Source organism: Miniopterus natalensis, chromosome 20 (genome assembly GCF_054644295.1).
Source record: "Miniopterus natalensis isolate mMinNat1 chromosome 20, mMinNat1.hap1, whole genome shotgun sequence".
Classification (NCBI taxonomy): Eukaryota; Metazoa; Chordata; class Mammalia; order Chiroptera; family Miniopteridae; genus Miniopterus; species Miniopterus natalensis.
In genome coordinates, this window is record NC_142100.1 from 7075540 (window position 1) to 7082271 (window position 6732).

Consider the following 6732-nt stretch of genomic DNA (forward strand, 5'->3'; position numbering starts at 1 on the left):
CAAGCTATTAAAACTTACTTCTACCTTTTGGACACCTGATTTTGATCAGACTATTTTCCTTAAGGACCTAACATCGTGAACAAAGTCAAGCGCCAGATAAAAAGAGAGCAAAAACCAAGTGCCCCAGGTGAGTTTAAATTTCAGATAAATAACACGCAGGTTTTTAGTATAAGCATGCGCTATGCATAATAAAAACTATTTGTTGCTGATCTGGAATTCAAATTTATTGGACATCCGGGATTTTTATTTGCTAAATCTGGCAAACCTAGAAAAAGGGAATATGCATTTGCGTACTTTACATATTTTCATAGGTTACAGACTACAAGCTTGCTTTGTCCTGGTGGCTTTTTTTTTCCTAAGGTGGGAATATTCCAGAGAAACTGAGGCCCCTCCAGTGAGGGTAGGGCCCATGACTTCTTCCCCTCACCCACAGAGCTCAAGCTGGGAGTAGCCCCTTCGGATCCGGGCTCCCTCCGGCTGTGCTTCCCAGTTCCTAAAGTGAGTGGCTCTCAAATGGTAGCATCAGTCCTCTGAAGGGCTTCTTGAAACACAGCTGCATGTCAGAAGGGCCACGCTTTCTGGTTCAGTGACCACATGTGGACAGCCACAACTCTAACCACGGTTTGTGGCACAGACCCTTCCTTCTTTCCCTAATGCAAAGGAAAGAGGGAAGCTGCTGGGAGGGTTCCCTATGCCGCTGGGTACAGAAATGGGGAGTTAGAGTAGGTCTCAAAACACTTTTCTCCTTTCTCAGCCCTTTTCATTCTTCGCCTGGCCTTAGTTATGCCATCCCCCCGTCATGGAAACGCACGCACAGTGTTGCGCTGTGCTAACCCCCAGGAAGGGTGTTGCTGGCAGAGATGGCATGTGCAAAGGCACTGTGCTTGGAGGCCATCGGCATGGGAGTCAGTGTTCAGGGTCCAGGATCAGAGAAGCAAAATGAGGAGATGCTGAGAGACAGGGCAAGAAAGAGGCTAGGGCAAGACAGGGAAGGACATTCCGGGCCAGGTAAGGAAGTCGGGCTTCGTCTTGGAAGCCATGCAGAGCTGGTGAAGATTCTAAGTAAAAGGCTGAGGTGACAGAGTGGGGGGTGGGTTAGCAAGATAATTAATTATTGGCAATGTGGAAGCTGGGAGGAGCTGGGATGGAAACTGGCTGCAGGAGACCTCTGAAGAGGCAGCGTTAGTCCAGCAAGCGGGGGCTTAAGCCTCAAATGAGACAGTGGCAAAGGTGGGAGGAGGGACAGGCACTGGAGAGTGCTCACAGGCAGAACGGAGCCAAGCTGATGAGTGGTTGTAGGAGGAGCGGGGCAGGGAGGAGCTGAGGATGACTCCCGGGGGAGGTCCAGTCATCCACACCTGCGCTGTTCAAAAGACTCGCCCAATGGTTGGATTTTACTTTCATGAAATATATTGAGTCACTGGTTTCACAAACATAATTTAGTTAAACATGAAACTACATTCCAAGGAAGTTTAAATATCCCATTTTACAGATTAGGAAAATAAAGGCTTCAGAAAAAAACAACCACCCTAAATTCAGAAAGTCAGTTAATGATAGAACTGGGAAGAAAAAAGAATATTCTGACTGTTGTGGAGATCAAGAAATATATTTGATATAAATCTGCTCTGTACACTATGAAACTGTCTTCGTAATTCCTTAGGGAGTTAAGGCAAGAAAGGAGTTGAAGATGAGCTTTGAGCACGCTTGGGGGATGGTTTGCTACCATCTCTAAGTGGTAGGGCTTGAGCCAGAAGAGAGATAAAAAAATAAGGTAAATAATGCCTTATACCATATTATACCTTAGAAGTCCAAAGAGAAGAGAATGCCATGGGACAAGGCGTGATTAATACTACGTGCAACCTTTCTGATGTGCTAGGAGCCCTTTTCTTATTAGACAAGTAACTACTTCAGTTATCTTCTGCTTTCTGAAAAGCCAGCCTGTAGATTTGTGGGCACACACATAAACCTGTACACACGTCTGCAAACACACATCTTTCTTGAATTATACTCAGAGAAAAAAGACCATCAAGTTGAAACTCCTTCAACTTCCTGCCACCGAGCTTGAACCTTTGCCTGAATCCACACCATGCCAAGGACAGCTAATCGTCTCTCCCTCTTTTCAATTTTTTCTTCATTGGGGTGAAATATACATAACATAGAATTTACCATCTTAACCGATTTTTAGTTTATCAGTCAGTGGTACGAAGTACACTCGCATTGTTTTACAACCATCATTGCTATCCATCTCTACAACCTGCCATCACCCCCAAAAAAGCTCCTTATCCATTAAATAACAACTCCCCACCCCTCCTTCCCCTCAGTCCCTGGTAACTCCTCTAGGTTCTGTCTCTTGAATTTTCCTATGCCCGGTACCCCTAATAAGTGAGATCATACACTATTTGTCCTTTTGTGTCCAACTTATTTCACTTAGCATAATGTCTTCAAGAGTTTTCCATGTTGTAGCGCGTATCAGAACTTCATTCATTGATTTCACTGAGGCTGAATAATCGTTGATGGTATGTATGTGCCGCATTTGGTTCATCCATTCACTCCTTGATGGACACTAGGGTTGCTTTACCTTTCAGCTATCGTGAAGAATGCTGCTGTGCGCGTTGGTGCACAAACATCTGTTTGAGTCTCTTTTCAAATTTTAAGGGTATATACCTAGAAGTAAAATTGTGGGATCACATGCTAATTCCTTTTTTCCACTTTTTTGAAAAACCACTGAACTACTTTCCACAGTGTAAAACTATTTTACACCACTTTACGTTCCCACCAGCAACATACAAATGTTCCGATTCAGTTTCCCCACATTCTTGCCAACATGTGTAATATTTCTTTCTTTAAAATCATAATCATCCTAATCGATGTAAAGTGGTATCTCATTAGGGTTTTGAGTGGCACCTCTGTAATGATTATAGATGTTGGAAACCTACAGTCAGGTGCCACAAAGTGGGTAGTGATACCTCAAGCACATGTGTGTCCTATGGGCCTATGGACGGACCTCTTCCATCCCCGTCAAGGGGAGTTCTAACTGCCCCTCCTTTCATACAGCACGATGATTGTCTCTTAACATCCACCCTCCCTTTCCTCCACGGTGATAGGTCCCTGAATTTGTCTGGGCATTTGTTCAGCCAGAGCGGATACCACATTTCCCTCGTTCCCTTGCATTGCGATTTGGCAATGTGACCCAGTTCTGGCAGAGGGCCTGTGAAGGGGGTGCCATGTGAGGGCTCTCGGGAGACAGCACCCCTGTGCTTCTGCCCTTCCCTGTCTCTTCCTCCATCCCACCGCCTGGCGCCCCGATGCTGCCGTCTTAGACCTCAGGGTCAAAACCATGCACAACAGATCCAAACCACAGAAAGAGCTAGGTCCCTGAGTTTGGGGAGCACCATACCAGCCGTGAGCAAAGTGGAATATTGTCTTAGCCAGAGAGAGAAACTTCTATATTAGTCAAAGCACTTTGACTGTGTAGTTTTGTCATTTGCAGCTGAATCCAGTCATAAAGGATATTCTCAGTTATGTCCTTCCTTCCTTATTTAACTAGTAGTGGACTCGGTCTCTCTGTCTCCTCAGGATTCATTCTTCTACCTGTGTTCAAGATCTCCCCCAGTCTCTCACGTTGCCTGAAGGACCTCCCTGGGCCAGTCATCTCCTGTATCTCCTATCAGGCTTCTGGCTTCCTAGCCCTGCCCATAACATTTAAGGGGCATTTCCCTTAAAAAGCAACAACATTCTCTCCAACTGCAACCCCCCTTTTGTCTTTCTACTGTCTCTCTTTTTTACAAAAATTAAAAATTGAAGTAATTATCTAAATATTTTATATTCTCACTCCACCCCACAAAATTGTTCTCCCAAGGGGGCAGAAGATATTCTGCTCACTAAGTATAATCTTACCTGGTCCTTCAGCAGCATTTGATACTGTTAATGTTCCTACAAATCCTTTGGCCTCAATGGCATCAGACTCTCCCAGTTTTTCTCATGTTTTTAGCTGCTGCTAGTCAAATGTCTCTCCAACATTCCTTCTCTTTCCAATCCTTAAGTACCAGTGGCCTGCCCTCATTTCTCCTAATATACTTTCTACTCTCTTGGTGGGTAATTAATGGTATCTGTGTTGGAGACCATCTTTGTTCCAGTTCAGACATCTCTCCAAAGTTCCAGATCCATCTAGCCAACTTCACAGTCTATAGCTTCTTGTCCAATAGTCACCTGCAAACCCATAGTGACCAAAATTGTATTCACCATTCTCTCTCTAAAACCACCTGTGTGCCATTTACCAAGGTACTAGAAGGCCTCTTTCACTTCCCTTTATCACTTACTATCTTCTTTCCTCTCCATCTCCAAGTCGTACCCTTTCACCTCTCAAGCTCTCTAATACTCCCACTTCTCTCCATCCCTGCAACTCTCGCCCTGGTTAACTCAAGCCTGATTGGCTGCAATATCCTCTAGGAGGCTCCTTGCCTCTAGTCTTGCCCCCTTTTAATTCATTTCCCACACTATAACTAGAGTAACATTTTAACATTTTTAAGTAACCCAACTAATGTTATTTAACAATTAAAACTGCTGATATAATCATATCACTATCTGGCATACAACCCTTCAAAACACTTCCTCCCGTCGGTATACAATTTTTAATAAGACTCACAAGGTCATTCAAGGTCTAACTTATGCCTACACCTCTACCTCTTGTCTTTTTACCTACAACTTCCTCTCTTCCCCTTGAACCCCCAAACCAAACAAATGTACCCAATCCAGCCAGAATAGATATTGAATTCCTGAATTCCTTCCATGCTCTCCTGCCTCTAGGTGTTAGAATACGTAGTTTCCTCCACTTGTAACACTCATTTCTCCTCCCACCTGGTTCAATCTAGTCACCTTTGTGTCTCACTTTTAACATCTCTTCCTTCTAGGAGACTTCTCTACCCTGAAAAATCTTCTAGAAGCTGCCATAGCACACATGACTTGTTTCTGTCCCAGCACTTACCATGTTGTATTAAATTGTCTACCTTACTGAGTATAAGAACTATGCCTTGTTGTTTATGGTTAGTACACAGAATAAATCATTCTGAAGTGGATGAAATATAAATGCAAGTAAGAACTTGGCCATGCCCTTGGATCTATTATGTTGCTTTTTTTTTTTTTTTTTATCATTCACCTTGATGATGTGGAGATGACATGTCTATATCATTTGGGATGACACAAAGCTAATAGTGATAGCTCATCAGAATACAAAAATAATTTCAATTGATTTAAATAATGGACCTGAGGTACAAAGAAAGTCCAAACACTTTTTTTTTTTTTTTTTAATTTACTGTAAGAAGGATAGGAAAAGTCTTGTATAGTAGCATTTTTGTCAGAGGAATGACTACAACATCAATGTGAACCAATAGTGTAGTATAACTGAGAAAAAGAAACTAATATAATAATAGACTAGACCTATAAAACTATAAAGTCCAAAATATGGTATGTAATAGTCCATCCTCTCCCCACTTTGCCAGTCAGACTGCATCTGGGAGAGTCTGCCTGGAAATGCCTTCTGGTGGATCATCATTAAACTGGAGCCTGTTCAGAAGACAACTGATCAGCATGATTAGTGGACTAGAAGTTGTACCTGTGATAATCATGAGCAGAAACTAAGAATGTCGGGATAAAATAAATAGGCTCCATGATAGTCATCTCCTAGAAAGTGGATCATATAATATTACTTGGGTTTTGAGTAGCTCTAATTGGCAGAAGTTGGGAAGAGGCAAAGTTTTGCTCCATGTAGATTTATTAGAATTATATTTATATTTATATTATATAATTATATGCAAGTAATAGAAACATAATTAAGTAGGGATTTTTTTTTCATAAGTAATAATAAGCATGGAAATATGTATTCCAGAGCTGGTACAACTGCTATGCCATCTTGAACCTGAGGTCCTTCTAGCAGATTGAGTCATATCGAAGTATCAGTGCTCAACTACTTAGCTTAATCATCACCTGAAGATATGTTCATTGACTTTTAGAGAGAGAAAGAGAGAGAGAAACATTGATCAGCTGCCTCCTGTACATGCCCCAACTGGAGATCGAACCTACAATGTAGATATGGGCCCTGACTGCGAAATGAACCCTCAGCATTTTTGGTGTATGAGATGACTCTCCAACCAACTTGAGCCACCTGGCCATGCTATCCTCAATTATATCTGATTTATCAAAACAGCAAGTCCATTTGGTTCACCTCAAAAGCTTCCTTCTTTGGCTCTCTTGACGTGTTCTTTGTCTTTCTGTTTGCAAGTTAGCTCCTAAGCCTCCAGAGCATATGCCAGGCTCTCAATCAAGAAGGGGGGATGGGTAAGATTCAAAAAACACAGGTTTCCTGACTACGGTTCTCAAAATCCCACCCAGTAAGTGTGTGCTTATATTTCATTAGCGCGAACTGCATTGCATGGCCATACCCAGCTATGAGGGAACCTAGGAGGTAAGTATTCTGAATGGGCACATTGCTGCCCTGAACAAATTTAGAGCACTGTTTGTAAAGAAAAAAGAGAAAATTGGTACTAAGCAGGCATCATAAATGCCTGCGAGAACAGCATTTTCTCACAGTTTATCAACTGTGAAAAGGGGTGCTAATATCAGGTATTCTCAGGGGTTATCTTCATGAAATGATCATCTGTATTTATTCTGACCTGTTTAATGAGAATTTCTGTGAGTCGAGACCTAGGCATCTGCTTATCACAATCTCCACAGGTA

At 42.4% G+C, this 6732-nt stretch overlaps 1 non-coding gene across 1 annotated transcript; it reads right to left on the minus strand.

Moving 5' to 3' along the window:
- Nucleotides 1-2926: 2926 nt before the first annotated feature.
- Nucleotides 2927-3057, minus strand: LOC148090778 (U6atac minor spliceosomal RNA). Its single transcript, XR_015716268.1, has one exon. It is a non-coding gene; the product is annotated as a U6atac minor spliceosomal RNA (small nuclear RNA).
- Nucleotides 3058-6732: the final 3675 nt, after the last annotated feature.